General features: G+C 35.6%; 1 protein-coding gene across 6 annotated transcripts in view; it reads left to right on the top strand.

The window, feature by feature from the left end:
• SOX6 (SRY-box 6) overlaps positions 1 to 25,524 on the top strand; it is a 410,347-nt gene that overhangs the window by 86,099 nt on the left and 298,724 nt on the right. For all 6 annotated transcript variants that reach the window (XM_021401613.1, XM_021401611.1, XM_021401609.1 and 3 more), the window contains one exon: positions 4,651 to 4,721. The gene's annotated coding sequence lies outside the window, so the exon portion shown is untranslated. The remainder of the gene's footprint in view (positions 1 to 4,650; positions 4,722 to 25,524) is intronic.

The raw sequence follows: 25,524 nt of genomic DNA, 5'->3' as shown, positions 1-25,524 counted from the left end.
CATTAAATGTGCATATAGCCAGTTATTTAATACAATACTATTCTGCAAGATCATGTGTCACTACTGAGTGATACCCTTTTGAGACAGACAATGGAACAACTGTCTTGTGAACCACAGTGTGGGCTTTGGCAGAAATGGTGATGCTTCTGGGGTTCCTTTTTTAAGAAGTTGTTTACAGAGGCACTATCTATTGTATGTGTATGTCAATATGCTTTTTGTAGACAGATGTGAGGTTGCTCTAAACTGGAACTCATGTAGTTTACGTAAGTGCTAACCATAGCTAAACTGGATTAGAGTGGGTTTGTGGCCAGACATCTCAAAGTGTGGATAGAGTGAGCTCACATCTCCCTGCAAAGCGATTGTGGAGCTGCAATCCCATTTTAGGTGTTTTTTGTTAGCCTAATTTCTGTAATAATGACATAAAGGCTTCTGATATGTAGAATGGTAGAGCACTGCTCTTACAGGAGGAAGAAATAGTAGTTCCTTTTTATGACCGAGGGAGGAGGAATCACAAATAATTTGCTGAAGGTTGTGTAGAAAATCTGTAGCAAAGAAGTGGCTGAGTCCAGAGCTCTGGAGACCAGTGTTTACCTCACGTGCACCGTGATCTTCTTCTTACCTTACAGTGATGCAACATTTTAAAAAGACCAGTGCCATAACAGATGGTGTGCTCTGATTCCTCCTTTGCTAGATCATTTGGCTGAGATCTGTTGCAGTGTACAAAAATCTTAATGAGGATAATTGCTGAGACTATTATAAAATGTAAAATGAATTTTTTCTTATTTGTGATAATGAATGGAACAAAAGAGAGTAAACAATTTAAGAAGAAGAGAGCAAGGGCAGTAAAATACAATCCTGGGCCACTGAGAAGAAGCAACAAAAGAGGACAACAGGATTTGCATCATATCTTCTGTAGCAAGTCTCATCTATAGTGTTTTTTTTCCTATTTCAAAAAGATTGTATATGAAGAGTTTTCTGTGTGCAGGTAGATCAGTCTTCAACGAATAGTCTTGACACTGTGCCTTTACCTCAATTAAGTAAAATTTGTAGAAATCCAACTCAAAAGATTTCATCATAATCAACCTTCTGCCCCTTCATTTTTATGATTGCGGCTATGGGCTTACAGGTCATTAATGCTCTTTTAATTGTGAAATTTTGCACATTTGGTGTGTGAAATTGTGACGATTCAGGCCCTAAATGTATAACTTCATTTCTGTATTATTCTTCATTCTCATTTCACATCATGCTATAATTCTGAAAATAGTTTTTTAACAGTTGTTGAATGGTACGTATTTTAGTCCCAGAAGCCCACAATGATAGGCCACATTCTCAAATGATATAACACGATGCCATACTTTTTACTAAATAACTGCTTCCATTTTTTACTTCGGCTCCGTTCGTGCTCACTTTTGTACGCAGAAAATGCAGGCTACCTGTAGAGGCTGTATCTTAGAAGAATCAAAAATATATTAATGAAAGATTTTATAGAATGAGTATGACTTTTTTCTTCCAGAATAGGTGAATATGTATTATATATATATTACATTCTTATATATATATAAAAGAATATATATATATAAGGATATATATATTCTTATATTAAGAAAACTAAAATCTCTTGGAATCATTAGAGCTGACAGTGTTTGGGAAGAAAGAGAACTATTTTATAATCGACTTCATAAGCAAATAAATTCCACTATTTATGGAATTTTCCTTGGTTTGTAACAGTTAAAGCATACAGTCAAAACAACAGTTAAAGCATACTGATGTTCCTAATCTGTTTTAAGTCCAGGATTCTCTTGGTCTCAATATGTATTTGCAAGACAAGCGAAAAGTACCTGAAATCAGGGCATAAGTTGCTCTTACAGCTTTGCTTTTCCCCTTTATTGTGGGATAGAGATGCTAGAAATTTTCCAAACAAGCATCTAAAATAGCTGTAGGTACTGAGAATATTTTGAGAGCGTTCTGGCTGCAAAATGCCTGGCTGAATTTTCTGATGGGACTTGTACCAACTGAATCAACAGAGTACTTTAAAAAAGCCACCGTGTTCTTGTATATATTTCTGCAACAACTATTCACCTGTGTGGTCACTTTGAGTTCAACCTGAGACATCAAAAGTGAAAGCAAAAACAGATTAACCCAATAGGATATGGACTAGACTTCCAAAAAGGCTAGGTCTTTCTTCTTAACAACAGAGGAAGCTGGTCTCTCAAAAGCTTTAAAAAAAGCATAATGCAAGTCTTTTATCAATCACAGGGACTGCATGCTATTAGTCATCTACACACATAGATTGCATAGGATACAGCTGACGGAAATTTTGTATTAAACTTCATGATGTTAGTGTTTGATGGAAAGAAGGCTTTTTACATGGAGCTGAAGAAAGGGAAATCTAAAATACGAAGAAAACAATTTAAGGCTCATTATGGAATATTAGAACTACAGGTATAAAGAGAGGGGGAAAAAAAGCAACTTATTCATTTAATTATGTCTGAAGATTTTTTGGTGTGTGTTAGCTATGTTGTTTGTCTTTTAAGCCAGGAACTGTGCAAGGTAAAATGAGTCAAAGAAGTAAAAACAGGTGTCATTTTTCTCCTTCTAAACCCCAGGTACCTCATGCTTGAATTTCAATATAAATATTTCTGATCCGTTAGCATTTACATAATTATTTTTATACTCTGGTTGTCTTTGCAGAATACTGCTATCACTGAACTCTTACTTGATTTCTTTTGAATGCCTATACATAATGTACTATAGTATTACATTCACCAAGGAAATGTGGCTGAAGGAAAAGTAATTTTTGATAGTTTTGTTTGATGTGCTAAATACGATAGTCTTGCCCAGATTATTCTATTTTGAGAAGACTGGGCTCTTTGGGGCTGAGTTTTTCTTTTATTCCACACTGACCAGCTGTATACTGGGTAAGTTCCCAGTTTCGAGGTGTTATCTGAACAAAAAGCCCTAATTTGCTCACAGTCACTGAATATGGTTAGCTCTGTTCTGTGTGTCTTACTCACATTGTTGCCCTAAGAATTAAGGCTTCACATATGTATTATTCTGCAAGATTTTTTTTTTCCAAATGAAACTTTTTCCTGGTAGATTAACAGAATGCTGGAGCTAAATTTCAAATTTTGTATATTTAACCTTTCCCCCTAATTGCTTGTACAGAATAAAGGTTTGGTGCTTTGTTCCTAAATTCTCTGCATGAGGTGGTGTGCATTAAAGTGTATTTATACTCTTTCAGATTAATTAACTGTGACCTTATGAACCACTGTCCTTGTTTAATTGGTGGCTCCAAAGCACACTAATGGCATAAATCAGCTGATAATGAGATTCAGACTTGCTTTTAAAATATATAATAACACAGCATTGATACAGCAAATGAGATTTGTTGACTTTCTGTTGGTATTACAGGAGAGAAGACACAATTAAATGTGTACTTTCGGGATGGGGGAAGGCTAGGTTGGAATGAATAATATGCACTTCAGGGTGGGTGTACGAAATAAGGAGGATATTCTACATCAAGATAAGTTTGGTATTTTCTCCTTGTCTCTAGGCAATGTGCAGTACTGGCTGGTGTACTTTAGGATACAGAAATGTTGTGGGAAGGTGTTTCTTAAAGATTACCGGAGGCTAATAAAAATGATGATTTCATCTTAAATATAGTTACATGTTTTTAAACTAAGCTTACACCCACTGTTTTATGAACTGTAAATTAATCAGATAGCTTCTGGAGAACAAAAAGGTTTTGACCTAAACTAGTTGCCCAGGATCCATTACTATTTTCAGTGTAATGTTACCCATATCCATCCTCACATTTTGGAAAGAAAACAAGGGCTCTGTAACAAAGTTTCTTTGTTTTCCTAAGAACTAAAAATGTGCTGTATGTAGACCAAACAATAAAAATAAACTACTGAACTACCTTCTAATGCATGGGGGTTCTGGACAGAGGAAACCATGGATATTTAGAGGCATAAAGTGAGTCATTGTGCTAGTTAAAGAATTTTATAAGGCGAGCTCTGTGGGTTTGAGTTGCATCTGCTACCTTTCCAGCTAGAACTGAGAGGTACGCAGGAAAAAGAATGTTGGATTTAATCATGCCTTATAGTGAACACATTGTACTTAGATTAAGCTTCTAACTGGGATCTAGACCATACCAGAACAAAATTGTCAGTCTGTCTTTCTGTATAAATTTTGCCCCAGATGGGTTCCAGTTAAACATACCCAGAGTAGTATTTTAAACCAGAGAAGCTGCAAAATGCTGCTAACAAAATACTTTTAAAATGTAATGAGCGTTCTGTAACGTTAAAGAAAAAATATCATCAACAACAAAAACAGCAATCCAAAGAAAAGCCACAAAACTATTTCTCTTATTAAAAGATAACCATGCTTGTGTTTATGACAGTTTCTATAAGCCGCAGTGGACTGGGTTGCTATGGTGTGAGGTGTAGAACAATGAAATAATTGTTTCTCTTCGTATTGGCTTCCTGGAAACAGATTCTGTGTAAATTACTTGGCTGAAATACTCACTACAGTTTTGTGTGCTGCTCTATTTAGTACATAGTTAAAAATCATAATTATTATATAATAAAAAAAGGTAACATCAGTTATTTCTTTTGTTTTAACATTTTCTTCCCCCTTTTATATTTTCAGGACAGTTTCATGAATTCAAAAGCAACTTACCAGTGATTTCTGGGAGCTGGGGCTGATTTTCTTGTGTATTTGTAAGTATTTATTGAATAATTTTCCTGCTACGTGCATCTTTCTGATACTGTCTCAACGCAACAAATGGAAACTATTTAAAAATGCTATTGTAATACCATAGTTTTAAATTCTTTTATTAAGAAATGTATCTCACTACTTACAAACATTTTGTAGTTTGTTTTCGCTACCAGCTTAAGCTTCAGTTGTTCACAAGGACTACAGATACTTGACTTCACAATGCATATTCACATTATTTCAAGCTTTATTTTGTCTTTTTTTATAATACTCATGAGAGTACAACACATCAGTTACAACTGTTGCTAACAACATCAGTGCGTCTTGCTGTTCTGATGAAAATTGTTTCTGGAAGAGAAGTGGGGCTGTGATTCAGGACTGACAGGACTTTTAGAGGAAATGCTACATGGGTTAATGGAGGAAATACTAGAACAACTGCTATCTGCTGAATTGGGAATATATTTATATTTAAACTGGAGAAAGTTGACCTTTATGGTTGCAGCAAAATGACCGCGAGCGTAGTCATTTAGGCCATGGCCCAGGAATATGGCTTAGCATATGCCCAAGTTCAAATAAATTGAATGGGACTAGATCTCTGCATAAATGCTTTGAGAAAGGGAAAGTTAGAGGAGAGGATATGGGAGTAAGACAGTTATTTATACAACAAATAGAAAGCTTTCAGAATTGCTGTTTTGGATAGTCTTCAGCTTTAGTCAAGTATAACAAGGAAAATCTAATGGGACTTAGACTTGGCATGATATAAATTATTGTAATGCCTCTTGTACGATGTAGTATAAATGAAACCAATCTATGCAGCCTGTTCTCTTAAGTCACAAATATAGTTTATAAATAAATATTTATTCAATCATTTGTGGAAAAAGATGTTCACAGAACTACATTCATCAGGGAAAAATATGGCTGTTTCTCCTGGAAATGCGTTCAATTTGTACTAACCCTTCCTCTTTACAAATGTTTATTTTTGTATGTGGTTTCATTATATTTGTAGTTTCCTTCATTTATAGGTCAGTAGACATTTGCATCTTTTTAATGAACATTGTCAGTCATATTTAAAGTAAATATTGTTATCAAAGAAAATGAACAAATTTTTAAAAGTATAACCTTTGAAAAAAAGTTTTGAAATGGCAGTGTAAAGTTATGGGGTGATTACTGAATAGACAGTAAGGAATTTTATGCAACTTTTCCTGGCTTTGCCACTGTGTGGTTTTTCAAGCAATCACTTAGGCTTTCCTATGCCTCATTTTTTCTCATCTATGAATGGAAACAGTAATATATCAGTAAATAAAAACAATACCTATTTATACTTCAATAATCAGCATGCTTTCCAGTCAAAGCAATGGAATAAATACTATAGTAGATTCACAATGAATGCCTCTGTGCTTAACAGGCTAATTGGATGAGAAGGTGTAAGTATTGTTTAATTTATGCTCGTGTAGTAGTGTGAACTTACAAAGAGCTTTAGTAGTTGTATTATAGTATTATAGAATATCCTGAGGTAGAAAAAATCCGACAGGGATCATTAAGCCCAGGTCCTGGCCCCACACTGGACCACCCCAAATCCAAACCCTATGTCTGAGCATTGTGCAATGCTCCTTAAACTCTGGCAGCTTGGCACCATGACCACTGCCCTGGGGAGCCTGTTCCAGTGCCTGACCACCCTCTGGTGAAGAATCTTTTCCTAACACTCAACCTGCCCCTCCCCTGACACAGCTCCATGCCCTTCCCTCAGGCCCTGTTGCTGTTGCAGAGAGCAGCGCTCAGCGCTGCCCCTTTGCTCCCTGTGAGCAGCTGTAGGCTGCCATGAGGCCTCCCCTCAGCTCCTCTGCTCTGGGCTGAGCAGACCAATGGACCTCAGCCGCTCCTCATACTTCTTCCCCTCCAGACTTCACCATTGTTGTTGCCCTCCTTTGGACACGCTCTAATAGTTTTATATGGACTCCTGATTTGAATCTTGCCTGTCTTGGTTTACAACAACGTTCTGTGGGGAAAACTGGAAAAAAATTGACATGAAAATGTACTTTTAAAGCAATGTTCATGTTTAGATCAACCAAATAAGTACCTAAACTATATTGAGCAGTATGCACTATTATTGCACAACTGTACACTGCCTTTTGCAGAAAAAAATTAAGTATTTTAAAACATCTAGCATATTTTGGCTATGAGAGCTGGAACACAGTCTAGCATTCTTACCAAAGAAACCAAGTAAATAACTCTACAAAATAACTATTAAATGAACTGCAGTCTAGTCTAGTAGGTATTTTCTGCAAATTTGAGTTCAATCACATTGACAGCTAATACTGCTGCTGACTGATTGTATTCTTCAATTAAAGGACTTGCTTTGGTGTTTAGCACTGTATATTTGGGAATATATGAAATCCTACATTCAAATAAACTGAAAATAAAATCTAGGATGTACAACTGAATGATACACCTCAGTGTTTCCTCACACACTGAAAACAGGATTGAGGTATATTTTCCATATTAATACAAGTTCAGATCTTAAATCATTTCCATTGTACCTGTCTAAACTTGAAAACGTTCTTTAGGTTTCAGTTCAGCAGATATAGACTCTTAGTATTCAGCAAGAGTAATATGTGTAGTGTCATAAATTTTCAGTGTGCTCTATAGGCTAATAGGACAGGCTGTTACCTCAAGGAACTTTCAGTTTAAAAGCTTTATTTCTGCAAATACTTATTCATGTGAGTTGACTGTGGAAGCTAATGAGAACTGGATCAGGACATGAGATTGAAGAAAAAAGGCCCTAAGCAGATAATACTATATAAGACAGAATCTTTGGGGGTTGATGTGGAAGACAAAAGGTTTGTATGTATAAATAGTGTTGAGAAGATTCAATTCAGTGCAGCACTTTAAAATGAGAAGTGCACAACTTTAAAATGTTATTGCTGTAGTACTCAGGCATATTTTTGTAGCGTGTTTGTTTGATCTGTACTCCAAAGAGAAGGAGTGTAGATCGATGCTAGGAACAATTAATCTTTAAAACAATCTATTTTTGAATATGGGAATACAACAAGATCAGTGAAATAGTGCTATAAGTCTATACAGAGCTATTTCAACTAGGGGCTATAGTAGCTTTTTCCTCAAATTTTTGAAAGTTTTGTCATAAATGCATTCTGCTGTAACATGTAATTACTTGGATCATCCAGTTCAGACAACATTTTTTTTTCTTTGTCATATTTGGCTACTTTTGTTCAGGAGAAAACAGGATTGATGATTCATACAAAAGTAACTTTCATGGAAAATTTGACATTTGTGCTTTTGTGTTATGCCCGCAGAGTAATTGTCCTAACTAAAGGTTACTTTTTTTTCCAGAATGTGGTCTTGACATGGTTTAATTTATTTAACTGTTCTCAAATAGGTTTGTCTAGTAGAAAACTGCGATGATTATTTAAAGTTACAAAAGGTAAAATAAATGCCCTCTAACAGCATTCATGTAAAATGAATTTTACTTGTATATCAGCAATTATATATACTTATTACTAGCAGTTCATTTTTTGTGCAAACATTTTATTGTGACTTGAGTGCAAAGTGGAAACACTGATGAAGGGGGAAAAAGAATCTGATGTGAATGGTGGTAAAGCCAACGAAACTCCAGTGTCTTGCTAGAATAGCTCTTCAATGAAAAGCAGGAGCAATTTTTTGAAAGGCTTAGTAACAAAAATAGAAACACGTAGGGAGCACACGCATAATCATACATCACAACACTGAAAAAACTGATAATGTGAGTAGGTAAACTTTGTCAGTTCCAACGCTTCGCTCAGCATATGATCAGAGTACTTTTTGCTTCAAACTCAGTATTAAACGTTCTACTCAATTTTATTGTTAAGGCAATTGTTATACTTTATTAGTTTAATTTGGAATGTTTTATTTAAAACGTAGAGACTGTGTTTATCTACAACATCTGATCAAATAGATTCATGCTTTGTATTTGTTACAGCTTATATAAAAAGAAAAGAAATGGAATATTTACATGATGAACTGAAAGAAGCCACAGCTTATATGGAGCAAGTGAAGACATGTGGCTTTGGCACTATTTAGCTTTTTGAGTTTTATTGATAATATCTGATATTCTTCTAAATTACAGATAATTCATTTGGGAAAATATAGTGTCCATGCTTCCTAGACAAGCAATATGATGAATTCAGTCTTTAGTAAGTTGATCTCAGTTTTCTTCTTCTTCATATGATTGTTCATCAGCATTTTAGTCAAGGAGTTATCAGATTGCCACTTCTTTATGGAATTAACTGATTTAAAATTCCTGTTAAGAAAGCCAAGGGGTGACCTACTTGAAGCTCTGTTTGCTGCAGCAACCATGACTTTTCAACATGTCTATGCTGGAAGTATCAGAGGTCATTTTCCTGTTCTATCTACTGTTCTGCTAACATTTTGTGACATACCAATGTAAAATGATGTGGTTGCACTGTGATCTAGCCCCTAAGCAATTTGAAGCTCTGTTTTCCTGGGATTATTTTATAAATGGTGAATATAAACTGATGTAGTAGGAAACTATCTTTGGTTTTATGCAGTGCTTAAGCTACAGTAGCACATAATTTTTCCAATAAGAAAAAAGAGTTCCAGCTTAAAAATGAGGTATAAATAAATACAAAAGCAAAATTCTTGCCCTGAAGATTTTTTTTTTTTTTTTTTTTTGGTCTGAAAAAGCTTCTGTATAAGATGTACTTATACTAGATGTACTTCAGAGAGAGTCAGTTGTGTGGAACCAAAATGGAAGGGAGAAGGACATTTCTTTACCCTCCAGTAATGCCTGGTGTGCGGATGACTATGTACATTTGCCAGTGTGGATTCAATGAAAGAATAAACTTCCACTGTCCAGTGCTGTGTAGTTGTACCTGAAGAGAGGAAGGTGTGGGAAAAAAGACTGGAGAGAGAAAGGTGGCAGGAACATTCTTCTGGTGAGAACAGGACAGAAGTCCAAGCAAAATTAACAACAAATTTTTATTTATTTTATTTTATTTTTCAGTATCGAAGTGTCTCATGCCCCTCCTCTCCTACCTCTGCCTCTTGCTGGGGTGTCTGATAGACTCCTCTGTGTGAATTTTTCTAAAGCAGTGTGGTTGTGGAAGGTCATCTAGGGACTTCTGGTACTCCTAGCAGGAGTTTCTACTGCGCAGTGCTGGCATTGAAGCATGTTCCTACCTGAGTCCCCGTTTACCTTCTGAGTGCAGCAGATGTTATTTTGGCTGCTTCTTTATTTACTATACAGACTGTTTCTTGGTAAATAAATAGATATTCTGTGTGCTTATGTTGTGGAAGCAATATGTATCGTATTCATTTTAGCCAGATTTTGCTATAGTAAGCAAATAGTGCACCTAGACTACTTCCAGGATTTTGATTTTTAACAAAGCTTCTTCAGTATTTTTATTAATGAAGAATGAAATATATGCCCCAAGACATAATATACAAAATAACAGTTTGCATCAATATTAACCGAAAGGGTCTATCATACTGTCATGCCATCAGAGTATTTGGAACTAGTCAAATAAAGACACCACGGAGGGGTGAGAACCATTCAAAAAGCTCTTGATGCGCTGCATGAAGATGGAGGTGTGTATGTAGTCTTTCCCTACTTTTTGATGAAGTTTAACCATTTGGTGAAGATGCTGCTAGAAATGCTCTTTCAAAGGATTGTCATGCTCTGAATATGAGGACTTCCTTGCTCCATTGTTGCTCCATAAATATGCTGCTATAAATCTATCTGCTGTCTAAAAAATACTTTGCAAAATCAGTAAGCAAAAATTGGAAATCCTTAATCAAATATTTTATTTCTGCACGAATGAAATATGCTGTTCAGCTTGCATGAAGTGCTTCAGAGAGGCATCTGTTAGGAAATATTTATGCTAAGAAGCTGAATTAAGAATGTGGAAGCAAAGTATTTGTACAAGTCCATACTCAGACAGAGTCCTGTAGGTTTTCTGTAAGCGATTGGCATTTGAAGAATATTTTTGGAAGAAATGGTTGTTTGTTGCAAAACCAAAGCCTTAGGTCACTTAGCAGCTAGATCTGTAAAGAAAATTTTCTTCAGCCGCACTGTACATTACTACGTAAATGATGCGACGGCTTTCTTATTCTGTGGTATGCGTAGAGAATACCAACAGCTGATATGAGCATTAACTTTTTGAATCATATTAGTTAAAAGGGTGAGGGTTATAAAATGCCCACAGACAGCTTCATTTTCTCCGTCTTCCTAATGCACATATACCAACGTCTGTTTGATTCATTTATTGACATAAAACAGAATTGCTTAGAACTAACCACTCATTCATCATAATCACAGTTACAGGAGGGTGTGGGGTAAGAGGTTAACTGCTTGCTAGATGTATCAAGATCTTTGGTATATACCAAAGCCTGACTCAATAGAAATCTGATAATGGGCTGTTGAAGGTAAAACATAAGTGTTAATAGCTAAATAGAAAAATTGATAAAGATTATACTGTAAAGTACATTTCTAAAGTTAATTAAAAAGAGCTGATCAAAGTGAGCCCCCCTTTAAAATATTAAAGACAAGATTGAGCACAAAAGCCAATTCTAAAAATCTGTGCATATATTTTTTTTAATTCGTTTTCCAGGAAAAGATTTTGCGTCTTCACAGCACTTTAATTGACAATGAAAATATAAATAATGTGGAAAACTTCATTTTTACTTTTAGAAGTTTAAGTTTGTGCACAGTGAAGATGAATTAATGTTTAGCGTATCTGTGTTAACAAGACATTTAACTAAATCAATTTGAACTAAGTGGGAGCAGCTTGCTGTTCTTAATATGTGTAAGGGATTCAGTACTGTGCGTCATAAAATATTCAAAGACTACGCTTAGTTGTGTAAATACCATATTATCTTTATGGGTTTATTAGAGATTACTGTATAATCCTGGCTCTGAAAGTTGGTCTGAAGGATGCTCCCTGCAGGAGCCAAGAAACCCCAGGGAGTAATTAATCCAATTCCCCAGTGCTAAAACAAAGCAGGTTGCGTGCATTTTTGAAGTGTCACCTCTCCTGCCTTCCCCAGTGAAACAGCTCACAAAATGTAAGACTTCATTCAAAGTTCTTATTTTTAATATAGAAATAAAAGTTTGATTGAGAAAGAGAGATGACTTCCATTTGGATATTGGCAGGAATGGAGGTTTGACTGAAAGACATGGGCCTGCAGGTGAACTGAATTACTGTAGGGCACTTGAGGGAAGGCAAATGCCTAGCTAGTCAACTGGTGGTGTATTTGGAATTCTTACTGCTGTAGTATCTATTATTTCTGAAATGTTTTAGTATTCAATATATAGTACTTTTTGGTTTGAAAACTGCCTGGTTGCTGGGGAAGCCCATCATTTGTTTCCCTGGTAACGCTGAACTACAGCTAGATTTGTTGAAGTGATCAGAGTAAGGAGCAGGGATCTGTAACCTAAATGCTTAGCATGGTGTAAGTAAAAATTTCATTCCCCCCCCAAATCATTTCCTGGGGAAGAACCATCTAAAACTTGAGTGATGCTCCTACAGCAGGCACAAGGGATAAGAGATCTTGTTAACTTCAGAGTGTGAGGTGGCAATCCTTGATCCTACTCCAGCAAAAGTTTATGAACATTGTGTCAGGCTCACGATTAGTCAGTCTGTCAGCGGAAAGTATGCAGCCCTTTACATTTCAGAGACAAAGAAAAATGTTTCAAAATGCACCTGGTCTATTAAACAGTTCTTTGAAATTCACTGAATTCACTTTTATTTCTCCCGTATTTGAGATATTATTTAGAATTGAACAAGCTATCTTAATAGGACACGCACTATTGATTTACATAAGGATATATTTTCTGTTTTAGTTTTATGTCTTTGGGATTTGTTTGTACTATTGAAATTTTATTTCATTGTTCCACTTTTACCAAGTGATTACAGTTTGTATAAAATCCAGTAGCAAAAATAAGAAGCTGAAATAATTCTAAGATGCAATGTTCTGTACTTGTCAACAGTAGGTTTCATGTTACTCTGCCGCTTCTTAACCCAATACTCTTAAAGTACGGTTAGAAAGTTTTAATTTTATGGAACATTTCCTTCTCCAGATCATGATGTAGATTTTAATATAAATTTTTGAAAAGCCATTTCCCCTACAACTGTATTGGTCTCTCCCCCAGCCCATATCCACTAAACAACAGTTACATGTGAGAGCTTGTTTATCCTATATTGCTCGGGAAAGTTTTTATCCTTGTGAGATTATTGGTTTTTTTTCATTGCTTATATATTAAGATAACGTCCCATCTGAGCAAATAGTCCCTATACATCCTCACTAAGTTAATTAAAGCCTGACAGTATATCTATATTTGTAAGAAGTAGAAATAGGCTAGAATGGAGTCTTTTGCCTAGGGATTTGTTTGATAAGAGTAGAAACACATTCACTTCCCTCTGAAATACTAGGTATTGGTTGCTGCCCACTCCAGGATTCTAGTCCAGTATGAGACCCTAATAGGTTCTTAAAACTCCAGATTGTGAAATATGATCAAGAAACAAAGTGCATTTCTGATCCTTCATAGCCCAGTCCTAGACAATCTCAGCTACGATGTGACTATTACTCCCACCTCTATGTATGATGTCTCTGTAACATCTTTACTTGCTTATTAGTCTCTTGTTTGTGAAGGTGGTTTTTATGCTCATAAGCGTAAGTTTTAGAGAACGATGAGGGGAATGCTCATGTGTATTCTGTTATGCTTTTGCTGTACCAAAAGGACTGCAGGACCTGTGTAACCTCACTCCAGATTTCTAGATTTGTACATTTGAACACATTTGCATCTTCTTCACAGGTCAATTTACTTGAATAATTATACAGTTATTGAAAGAAAATATATTAATTAGTTCTTTTCCAGTCAATTTTTTTAGACTGAATGTATGCATTCTTATTGCCACAGGTCACAGTATAGATTTAAGACTGTGCAAAATTCAGCAGCGAGCTATGACAATAATCAATGTTCCGTCCTCTTAAAAACACTTAGGCAGAGTTCATGCATTTGAAGAGTGCTTTTTAAGGCTATGCCAGCTGTTTTTTTTTTCTCTTTCATTTTTTCCCTTACCTCTAGTGGTTTGTTTCTGTGTGCGAATCAGCTCCTTCATTCCTCCAAAACAGCCTTCTGTTTGAGATGGCTGTTTTTATAATGGCTTTTCCCTCACCCACCTGCCATTAACTATTTGGTTACCACTCAAGTACTTCATCACTGAGATTCAAACCTCATTGTCCTGTAGCCATTGTTGCTTAGGAGAACACCCTTGCTTGCTTCCCACACAAACACAAACACACACAAATAAATTAATAACTGAGTGGAACTCCTCCTCCTCTATGCTCCAGAAGGAGCTGCTCCAAAAAGAAGCCATTTATAGTATCAATAAGCTGCTTCTCCAAACCATGTACAGATGTGTTATTCAACCAGTTAATATTGGGGTAGTTAAAATCACCCATTATTATTTTTCTGGCAGATTTTGCCACTTCATTAATATCTTTCAACACACTGCGTTGCTTGGCTGTTCCTTCTTTTACATGGCTTATATCATATCATGCCATCACAGCATATTCTGTAGTTTTGAGTTAATTGCCCAATTAACAGTGGTATTCATGAAGTGCTAGGAAAATTCCACAACTAATGATTTGGACAATTTCAAAATAGGTTGGTATTTCATAGTTTAAAATGTCAAACATGCCAATAGCTGCAAGCGTAAGACTGTGGAGGCTTAGAACCCAGTAGCTGAAAAATTCTGTATCACAAAAATCATAATCTAGCCCTCAGAAATATGTTTCCCAGCCCCCAGTATTTCCATGCAGGGAAATTCTGCACTAGCCTAATTTCTCTGTAGGCTGGCGAGATGGGAGCAGGAAACAAAGCCTCCTTAACTTATCTGTATTTTGAGGAGATGAGGAATAAAACCCTTCTGGCAGCATGAATGCACCCTCGGCCGCAACCTGGCTGCAGATGTGGTCTGTGGTAGCACTGGGGAAGCTGCTTTAGCAGTGGCTGTGTCTGACAGGAAGTAGGAAACTGGAGATGTGAGTGGCTGCAAGTTAGCAAGATTAGCTAGAGGACTTTGTACTTTTATTTCCCGTTGCCTGGATTAGGTAGGGATATTAACAATATGTAGTTAGCTTTGATGGGCCATTGTTTCCAGATGCAACTGAGAGTTGCCAATAGACACTCTAGGCAGTGATCTGATTTTTGTTTTGTTTCACCAGCTGCCATGTAGAGATGCCAGGGGATACACTGCCTACCCTTTTCACCATTTCTCAGCACCTTCCGTGCCATTTTGGAGTTCTAGGACCAAGGTGATGCCATGGCCTGGTCTACAGAATCTGGGGATGTGCTGGGGTTGTAAAATAATTTCATTACCATCGTCCAAGAAAGAAATGATTCCTTTTTCTGCTTTGAAATTCAGATTCAGAAGCCTGGGTATAGAAGCTAAAGGATCAGAAACTTAAGGTTTATTTCTTCCATTTTATACTGTTAGAACAGTTTGGATGTCACTACTTAACCAGTCTATTGAGACTGTATTGGTGATCTACTAATGCAAGCTGTTCAGAGATATATGCAAATGTGGTTAAGACCCTAATCCAGCAAGGTGCTTTAAGCACTTTGAGGTATTTCATTACAGTTGACAGGAATTTGCAGGACTTTAAAACTGTGTGAATGCTGAGATCTCAATGGTACTGACTGTATAAATATGGCTGTTTGTAGCTCTTTTTTTTTTTTTTTTTTTAATTAAATAACTGAAATCTAATGTTTACATCTTTCTTTTAGTCCTTCTTGGTGATATGCTAGATTCTTTAAAGACATTATAATTTGCACTTTATAAGAAAAGATATAGTGAATTATCTCATTCCACTTGGCAACTCAGCAAACTAACATTAACTTTTTTCATCAGTATTCTGTTTAGAGTTTTCTAAACTGAACAGTATAGTGGTAACAGCTCATTTTTAGATGCTATTACAGTTCTTTCACATCTTTATAGTACTGTAGTAAAGCTGAATTTACTAGCTACCTTGAAAGTGGAGTAAGGCAGCATTAGAATCTACATTAAAGTGATTCAGTGCTCTTTAGAGAAAAGCCTTCTTAACTTGAGATCAGATACAGTAAGTATTTTGGGTGCAGTTTTTTACAGATTGCCAATAAACTTGAACGCTACCAACAACAGCTGCTTTTTTGAAATGTTGTTCTGACCAGCTTATTGAAATTTAGGGGAATTTGCTTTGCTTTGTAAGCACATGTGATCGACATTAGCATTCAGGGGAGCTGCACCTGCAAACGAATGGGAAGCTATATCCTAGAGACTAATTTTATGGTTTGAATTAGTAAAGATGAGAGGGATCAAATTGTATGCGCTTGTTTCTCTTTAGGAGTAAGTACATATCTTCAGTCTACTTAGGTATGTACAACGCATATTTTTTTTTTCTACATGTCCTTCCCCATGGCTGTTCAGATTCTTTTAAATTTGAGTATGTAGAGAGGATGCTTTTTTGTAGATGTTCAGGAGTTAAGAAAACGCAAACCCTTCAAAGGTTGTAGTGTTTATATGCAAATAAGTTGACCTGCAGTAGGCCCAGTGGTTACTGCTCCTGCCTTTGGTTTGGTTTTGAGCAGCTCATTTCATCTTGGTTTCCTTCCTTAATTTTTGATTAATTATTTAACCTTTTTAAGCTATGCTCTTATCATGAAAGGCAAAGTCTGGTGCCCAAAAGAGGGATTTGTGGAAGTCTCCAGGAATGACTGTAATACTGATTCCGTTAATTAAAGTTATTGTTACACTTATAAACACAATAGTAACCACTACTTCTTGTAGGAAGTGCTGTTTTAAACTACAGAGATGCTTATGACTCCAGATCCCCTTGCAACCTTTAGAAAATGTCTTACTGCTTGTAAAGGATTCAGGTTTCTGCATATTTTATACACAATGTAAATTATAAGCTTTACTTATTCATCTCACCACCATTGTTCATAATTTTGCACCAAAAACTTATTTTCAGATGAAAGTAGTTGTAGAAATAATGCCTCTTTTTTTAGCCAATCATAATTTTAGAGAATTTTGCATCTACATGGCTATGAAAAAGCATTTTCAAAGTTATATTTGTGTAATATTTGGTCATACTTTTGCCCTGCAGAACAAATAGTGCAGTTAGTGTTCATGAAAGAAATGCCTTCAGTGCTTTGAATACAGCAGCTTTATGTTATTTCTCTTAATATGTGACTGCTTTTTGAAAATATTTTTTCCAGATCAAATACAGTAAATTAAACTGCAGACTTAATAAGACCTGAGAATATTGCCAATAAATATAGATACCAAACAGAAAAATATTAAAAAGTTGAAGTTGTCTTTTTCAAATTGTAGTTGCTGATTCTGTTAAATTTTTTGCTTATATTTTGTTTAATAAGATCTTCCTGTTACCAAGCAGTTGCACAAATTCTCCAAGCTGAAGAACAGATGTAAATAGTGATTGACCATTCATTGCTAATTGAATAGCAATGTTACTGTTAATGACCATAGCGACGAACGCAATGTTACACTGAAAAGAATGGAAGAGGATTATTTTTGCATTAAAAGAAATAAATAATGAAAAAAAACCTTTTAATAACTCCAAAATAGAATAGGTAGAGGTAGCACAATTTAAGTTCCAGATCTGGAAATAATTCTGCATTTTATCCCGTTGCAAATATTGAGGGAATGTTACTTATAAAGTTTAGTATATTTATTATTAATTAAATATTCATTGTTGATAATGGCCCAGATTGCTCATATATTTGGATAATTGATATTTAACATTGATGTTAGGAGTTCACAAATAACCCATTGTGGCTGCAGGTATTCCACTCCTGCCCTACAGTTCTGCATGTAAAACGTCATTCAAATATGTCATAAATATGTAATTCTGTCCAGGGAAAGCCTAAGTGATGTTATTAAAAGGAACAGACGTAGCCTTTAGCTCTGATTCAGATAAGTAATCCAGTTTTCAGTCCAAATTTACCTTTCAATTTTTCTCCTAATTCTGACCAAGCTAGAGATCTCTTTGATAGCGTTTCAAGTTTGTTTGCAAAACCACATTCTAAGCCTACTAGGCAATGCCAAAAGAGGCCTTGAATTCTGCTGTCCTAAACTGTTCTTTCTTCAAAGTTAGGGTTACAGAAATAGGATTATAACAATTAGTATTTTTTTGAGTGAAGTGTGAAAATAACCTGATACTGTGGAAGGCAAAAGAAAATATTTCTCTCACCACACACATTTTTTAGAATAGCCTGTTATGCAGTGCTTATAGCCAGTACATTCCAAATAACTGTTCTAAAATCAGGGAATAAATTCCATGAAAAAAGAATGATTCCTAAATGTAGCTATCTACAGTACACTGCCTCTGTTTTGCTGCCACGTTTCTAGAAAACCAGTTTATAATCTTTAAAGACTGAAGGTGATTCCAGAGACATCCCATTTCTGGTTAGAGGTTCTGCTACATCACTGCCAGGACAAAAAAGTGAAGTGCGTCTCCACCAGCTGCAGAGAAAGAAGGTGATCTGAATGTTAATGAAGGACAGAAGTTTCACAGTAACAGAAAAACAGAGGCTCTATAGATAAGAGAATATTTTCCCAGGATGTCTCAGTCTGCAGTTGTTGTAACCAGAGGAAGTAATATTACTAAGGAAGTATTTAAATGTCTTTAACAGATACTAGATGAAGTGGAGTAGTCATTATATTCCTATCCAAGCTCCTATCCAAGAGGTCTATTGAAATACAATCTTTTGAGAATATCCACTTAGTCCTGTTTCTAGACTCCCAGATTAGTTTGGGCATCCTGTTACAGAGCTCCAAATACAAAAGATTTCTCTGAGAAGTTAAAAACGAATAAGCAAATATTGCTGTTTAATGTGGCAATAAAGTTCACAAGGCTCTTGTCTTTCTAGATTTAAATATCACTCTCCTAGCTCCCCCAGTCTGGAAAACTTTCTGGATTTAACAGTATTGAAGTTCCCTTTTGATATTTCCACTCTTGTTTTCTAATAATCTTTTGGACCTCATGGTGCCCTATAGGGGTTCATAGGTTTTGATGCAAACATAATAATTCCTATTTACCCCTGCTTACTCTCTTATAAAGCTCTGCTTTCCTTACAGTGTTTTATGAGCCCCGTGACACAATCCACTCTTTCTAAATATCTGATCCATTGGTACTCTTGTGAACAGGAACTGGCATTCATAACCTTTCTTGTCCTTCCTGTTAAGAAAAAAATGTCAGTCAAAAACATCAGTGTCTTTTAGAGTTTGAGGCAACCTACTTACATTCGAATGTATTTGAATGTCTGGTTATTTCTTATTTGTAAACGTTGTGTGGGGGGAGATATATATATATATATATTTTCTTGTTTGCTCTTAAGCAAATTAACAGAAAAGTAGTGATGAGACTGCAATAGTAACACTGAATTGCTTGAATCCTGAGACCTTCACAGTTGGGTCTTGAGCCTGTAAAGGTACAGCATTTCCTGCCCATAAAATAAGGGAAGTAATCCGTCCTCATTCTGTTTAGTTCTCTCTAGGCAGAGACATGTATTTGGTTGCCAAGCTCTTCCCATTCAACTAATCCCAGGAAAAAATGGAAATATGTTGAAAAGCCTATGACACGCGGTGGATGTCTAGTTCTTTGCTTCCAGAGCTCTCAGCTGTAGTGCATGACAACACCATGCTTTTTCTTGCTCCTGTTTAGTATCTCGATGGAATTGCTGTGGGATTCACTGAGATTAAATTTCTGCCATACACAGAAGGTGTGTGGCTTTCTGAAATGATAAAACACAATTTTATCTGAATATACAGTAGAGAGTGGAATCAACTGGCTTAAAAAAACCCAAGTAACATGCAACAAGGGATGCTCCTCTAGAACGTCTTTCTCTATTGTTTTCAGTTGAATGTAACTAGCATTTACATGCTAGATATTTGTTATGTATCATATAATCAGTTCATAAGACAAAAGGAAGATCTAGACCTAAGCGTTACTTCAAAATGTTGATTTTGGAAGGATAGTGGAACAATGAGTCCCTTTGGAATCTGATTTTTTTAAAATAAATAATTTTGTAATCTCGTTTGTGTAAGATGACAGACCCTGAAAAACACTTACCTAAGAATCCATTGGCCTACTGGACTTTCTTGTTAGCCATCTATGAGTACCTACTGTGGAAATTATCACCATGACATCTGAATACCTCACACTATTTTTTTTATTAGTTTGAAACAAGGCTGTGTTCTAGAGTCTTTAAAAGAAGGAGAGAACAGATAATTTTACGTGCAGTTCTCTGAGACTGGAAACTTGTATATACAGTTTTGGGAATCCTTTTTTTGAGTGTTATTTTGGATCTGGTCAAGGATGATGATCATTGCAATTAAATACCGCTAAGATTAAATTGGGAAAACCTTGAATTTTGAGTGGTAAAAACACCTTGGCAACAGTCACAGGCTGAAGACGTAGCTCATTAAATGACATTGTTCTAGAAACCTGATATAACAAATGTGAATGTGTTGGATCTCTGATAAGAGAGAATCATCCAGACAGATACCTTATTGCCAAGGGAACAGTACGGTTTATATATATATATATATATATATATATATATACACACATATTATTTGTGCATGTGCGTATATATATATAAGATAGTTGCTTTATTTTTTTAACAAGATGAGTCTGTATTGGCATAATAATATTCAACAACCATGTGATTTAGCTTCTGCTTTGCGTGGTTACAGGATTACAAGTTCATTAGAATTAGTTTAATTCTGCTGATCTAAACTTAGTTTTATTACCTCTAAACTATATCAAAATTACTTTTGTGAAGTCACCCTTTGCATTATTTCATCTCAGAAAATTGATAAAAATGTCAATTTTCTCGTGGAATAAAATATGCAGATGATCCTTATTTTTTCTCTGTTTTTACACTTTCCTGGGGAGATGCCTAAGGCTAATTGTGAAAATGGATATAGAAGCTAAGTGAGAAAATCTCCTGCATGATGAGCTTTGGAAGCTGAGACATGTCATCCTGTTCTTATATTTAAATATAATGCAGTCTCTTGTCATGTGCTAGTGATGTCAAATATCATCTGAGCATTCTTTGGGCTATCTGTCTTCATGTGCTACTGGCACATGTACATATTTCTGTCCATTTTTTGGGGGTACGTATTGGGCTTATTCCTGTGTTAACATTCCTTCCATCAATTCTGGATGCAGGCCAGCTCTACCAGCATGAGAATTTTATATCTGTTCCATTCATTAGTATGAAGATTTAAAAGGCCACTCCCTAATTCCTTCCAGCTAAGATTTCTTCATTTATTCTGTATTACAGTGGGAAGGTTTCTTCTTCTGAAACAATTAATCTCAAACTGTTTTACCTCTTTGATTTCTTCTGTCAAGCAGTATGGGATACACAGAAGCCAGGAGGGTCTTTGGTACAACCACTAGTAGTGCTTCTGTGCAATTACTGTGTTAGGAAAAAAAAGAAAAAAGGCATTAATTCTCAATACTTGTTTTCTTACAATAGAAGATGTGTGTAAATCAGATATGGACTATAAATCAGAGTTATTTTCATTAATTCTGCAGTCGAGGTTTTGTTCATTATTTACATCTTGGAAAGATCTAATTCTGGAGAACAGCTGAGTAGGAGGATCCTGCTCTGTAGTCAGCTCTGACTGATAGCTTTGAGGCAGTCTCCCTTTCTGTCTGTGAAAATATATCATTCTATAATAGATGGGATTTGCTGGACATGCTCTTGAAGAAATGGACAAGTTAGCAACGTTTTCCACTGGCACATCTCCAGGGCAAAATATTTATTACAGTTCTTGTATATCTTTATGTTTCATCTACATGCTTTAATTTTTGTGTCTTAGTAACATAAGAATTTTAACCTGCTTACTTGGTAAAAGTAGATGCATAGTTAAAAGTGGTCTCAGTTTTTGGCTGCAGAAGTATATTATTCCAGAACACTTCTAAAGCATCTGAAGACTTAAGAGCTGTAGTATCACTTTCAAAATGCCAGTTTCGCTGTGCATATCTAGGGGATGCTTCAGACACATGCTGCAGATGAACTCAACAATAGACCATCCCAGGACTCTTCACGGACGGGAATTTTTGCCAGAAATCTCAGCAGCTATTTCTCAGATTTTTGCTTTGCATTTAGCAAAAGATTGAGGACAGAATAGACAGAATTGTGGCTGTAATGTTTGCTTATGGACTGCTAGCTTAGGTGAAAATTTCCAGTCAATTCCTTTTAGAAGTTTAAATCCTGCTGACAGTTTATAGTAACTACACTTCTAAGAATCCAAGTCACTTTTAAAAACAGGAATGAGAATTCTTATTCATTGATGCATTTGAAAGCTTTCTCTGTGGTCTTTTAAAAGCCATTACAAGATTTCTGTTGAAAACAGGACAAACAGTGCTTTGCTTGCTGACCACTCCAAAGTTTAATCAGCTAACTACTTTTTGTGTAGTTTTTCTGAAGCCTAGTGCATCAGTGAAGACCAGATCACTCTTTTTCTCCATTTCCTTCTCTTTAAACCATTTTGAACATTGCTTCAATGTAATGTGGTGATGGTACATGTATACCGCTGTCTTGCCCTGTGAGCAAATAACTTAATCTAGGAGATGTCCTTAGCAGTAAACCTATGTGTTCTCGAGAATAGTAAAGGCTGGGAAAGAAAATATATTCTTTCATTTTAAAATTCATAATGCCAAGCAGAAAAGTGACCTTTTCATTAGCATGTTGCCCTGGGCTCTGAGCTGGGTGGCAGATAGCAACTCTTACATTTTTATCCTGTAGTGTGTTCTTAAAACCCTCAGGATATTTGTTCCTGAAGATTTTATGTTCTAGTATGTTCTACTTCATCTAAGCACTCACTATGTGTCAGGAGAATACGTTACATTTGTATGACAGAGAAGAAGAAAAATACATGGAAGCACTGAACTATAGATAGATAGAAAATTGTCCACACACAATGAATTTCACTAATAATTAGGATATCAGATATGCCTTTGGTATGTGGTATCAAGTAATCTACAGTGAGACCTGCTGTGAGATTTTGTTCTGCTGAATAGTAAAGATTAAAAAAACAACACCAAAACGTGCTTTCTGGCACTACTGTGGACTTACATTTATGGTGGCTTGCATTTATTGAATCAAAGTAAGACATTTTATTTGACTTTAAATGTATTTTTTTCACTTCTTGAAGGAAAAGCAACTTTTTATGATGGGCATTTCAAGCATATATTGAAGAAAAATTGTTTCAGTTTATACCTGTGACTTGTTCTGCAGTATACTGAGTTTCTGTAGCAGGAGTGTGTTCAAAGCAGAACATAACTGTACTGGACTGAAATAGAAGAGCACAAATATCTTAGCATTTTGATAGTTAAAACATACAAATGCATTCATATTTTCCTTTTTGACAACTTAGTTAACTGCAAGTGAAGTTTACTACATTTTAATAGTTTTATGCCTTTACAGAACTGCAGTCTGCTACACTACAAAGCCAAAGTGTAGTAAAGAAAAAGAGCTGTATCTTCTGAAAAAAGGCTGGCGGCTGTAGTGGGTAGTGCTAAAATGCACAGGCAGGGTTAGCAAATGCAAAGAACACAGTCTAAGAACTGTCACATTGTATGTACAATATATTTTTTAGTATTTTTTTTTTTTAGACACGCTTTCAAATATATTACCCAGAGTAATTGTCTATTAAGAACTTACAGTCATCTAGAAAATAGAACAGACATGATAGAAGATGGTTATCTGGACACAAGACTGGCTTGGCTGTAAATGACATATTGAGTCTCAACTTTAATTAACCAGATGAAACTTGTGATTCTTAAATGAATACATATTCAGTGCGGAATGACGTTCTAAAATAATAAATAGGAACTAGTAGCCTCGATGTTCTAAGTGATATGCATATTGATCCAGCTGAAGTTTCAGAATAAACTTGTGCTACAGTGAATCGGGAAGAAGTCAAAATATTCAAACTATGTGTTCTGCTGTAAAACTTACAGCAGAAGACATTGTATTTCTGTTGATATGCATGCTCAGATGAGCATATGTAGGTAATCTGAGGTCAATATCTAGAATTTGCAACTTTGGTGCAAATTTGGTTCTTGTGTAGTGTTTTCTTTGCTAGTTTTTTTCTTTGTGTATGTGTAGAGCTTTGATATTTTCGAGGTATAACATAAATTGTAGGGATACAGGCAGTGCAAGGAAACTGATCTGTATCTAATTCTAAAATAAGATAGTTTAAAACTGGATGGTTTAAAAGTAAGCAGATATCTCAGGTGAGTCTGCAAGAGTTCCTTTGTGCAACTGCTCTGTGCAGTAGAATGTGAAATCTGGTAAAGGTGACACGAGCATAAGATTAGTTCAGTAGCTTCAGTTTCAGCATCCTTGTGTGAAGTGCAGTACATCTCTATTAATGATATGATTTGCTTTTGCCCTGCGAAGTCATAAAGTCCAACTTGGCTTTCTGACACTGACTAAGCTATGTGGATTAGGTATAGCAGATCTTAAAAGAGGAAAAATTGGACAGTTGGCAAACCTAGCAGATATTTTGACACGCTGTTGGAGCTGATAAGAATCATCATAAATTTAAACGTTACCTTGCCTTGCACAGAAACCAGACTTAACAAATGGCTTTGAATATTTCATGAATGACTAAGCACTCTGTTTTACCAATAAGACCAAGGGTTTTAGATGGGGGAATTGGAGAGAAACAAGGATACAAAAGATGTTATAAGGCTACTGATGAAGTGTCATATAATTTTACTAGTTGCATAACTGCTTTTAACTACTAAACTCTCTCTGATTAAAATAACAATCGAGCTTGTAATTTTTCTGAACAGCTGCTGCTACAGGGGGTCATTACCTTGGAGAGCTTTGAAATAATCGTACTCCTAATACACGAGTTATGTAGCCTCATGTTTTACAGCAATGCACAAAGTTTAAAGTCTGTAGTAGAATGTTATTTGAAAGCTGTCAAACCATGTTAAAAAAGACTGCATCGTCAAAGGCCCTTGTGGCCAGGATTCAACATGTAGCCTTGTCTTACTCATTATAAAATGCATGTTTATAAAGTTCCACAGAGCATCCAATTCCCAATTCACTTATATCAGCAAGACTTAACTTGCTCATTAATCTAAATTCTTTTGCAACTTTAATCTACATGTTTAATTAATCATAAAATGAGGCGGTAAGTAATTTCAGCAATGTGTGGCTTGTTATCAGATGCATTTAATCACTCTTCTGTGAGCTCATTTGGAAACACCTGAAGATGTCGAGAGCAGTTTGAATAAGCATAAATTATTCTTTGTCAGTGTACTTCACTCAACTAATAAGACATTAATTTAAAAGGCACTGTTCGTCATTTTTAGATCTTCACCAATATTTTTAGCTTAGTGGTATAAATCTAATTGTACGTACTGTATGATTCCCAACATAGTGCCCAACACTGAAAAGGGTAAGAGTTTTATTGAATTCATTTTTCTTATTTACATGTAATTATATCTTGTAATCGTAATTTTAATGAGGATTAACCATAGTTATCAAATCTGTTAACTATTCAAATGTTTTTGAAATAAGCTGCTAATTACTTGAAATGCTAAAGAATATTAGATGTTACAAAGAGCTATAGATTCTCTTTTTCTTTACAGATAATAATTCTTGTTATATTTGGAAATCTTGTCACACCGTAACTTGCTATAGATATGCTTGAGTACCTCAAATGTAGGTAGGATTAGCTTCAGAAAATATAGAAA

The sequence above is a fragment of the Numida meleagris genome, chromosome 6, assembly GCF_002078875.1.
Source record: "Numida meleagris isolate 19003 breed g44 Domestic line chromosome 6, NumMel1.0, whole genome shotgun sequence".
Lineage (NCBI taxonomy): Eukaryota > Metazoa > Chordata > Aves > Galliformes > Numididae > Numida > Numida meleagris.
Note: the sequence above shows the minus strand (reverse complement) of the source record. Positions and strands in the feature narration are given on the sequence as shown.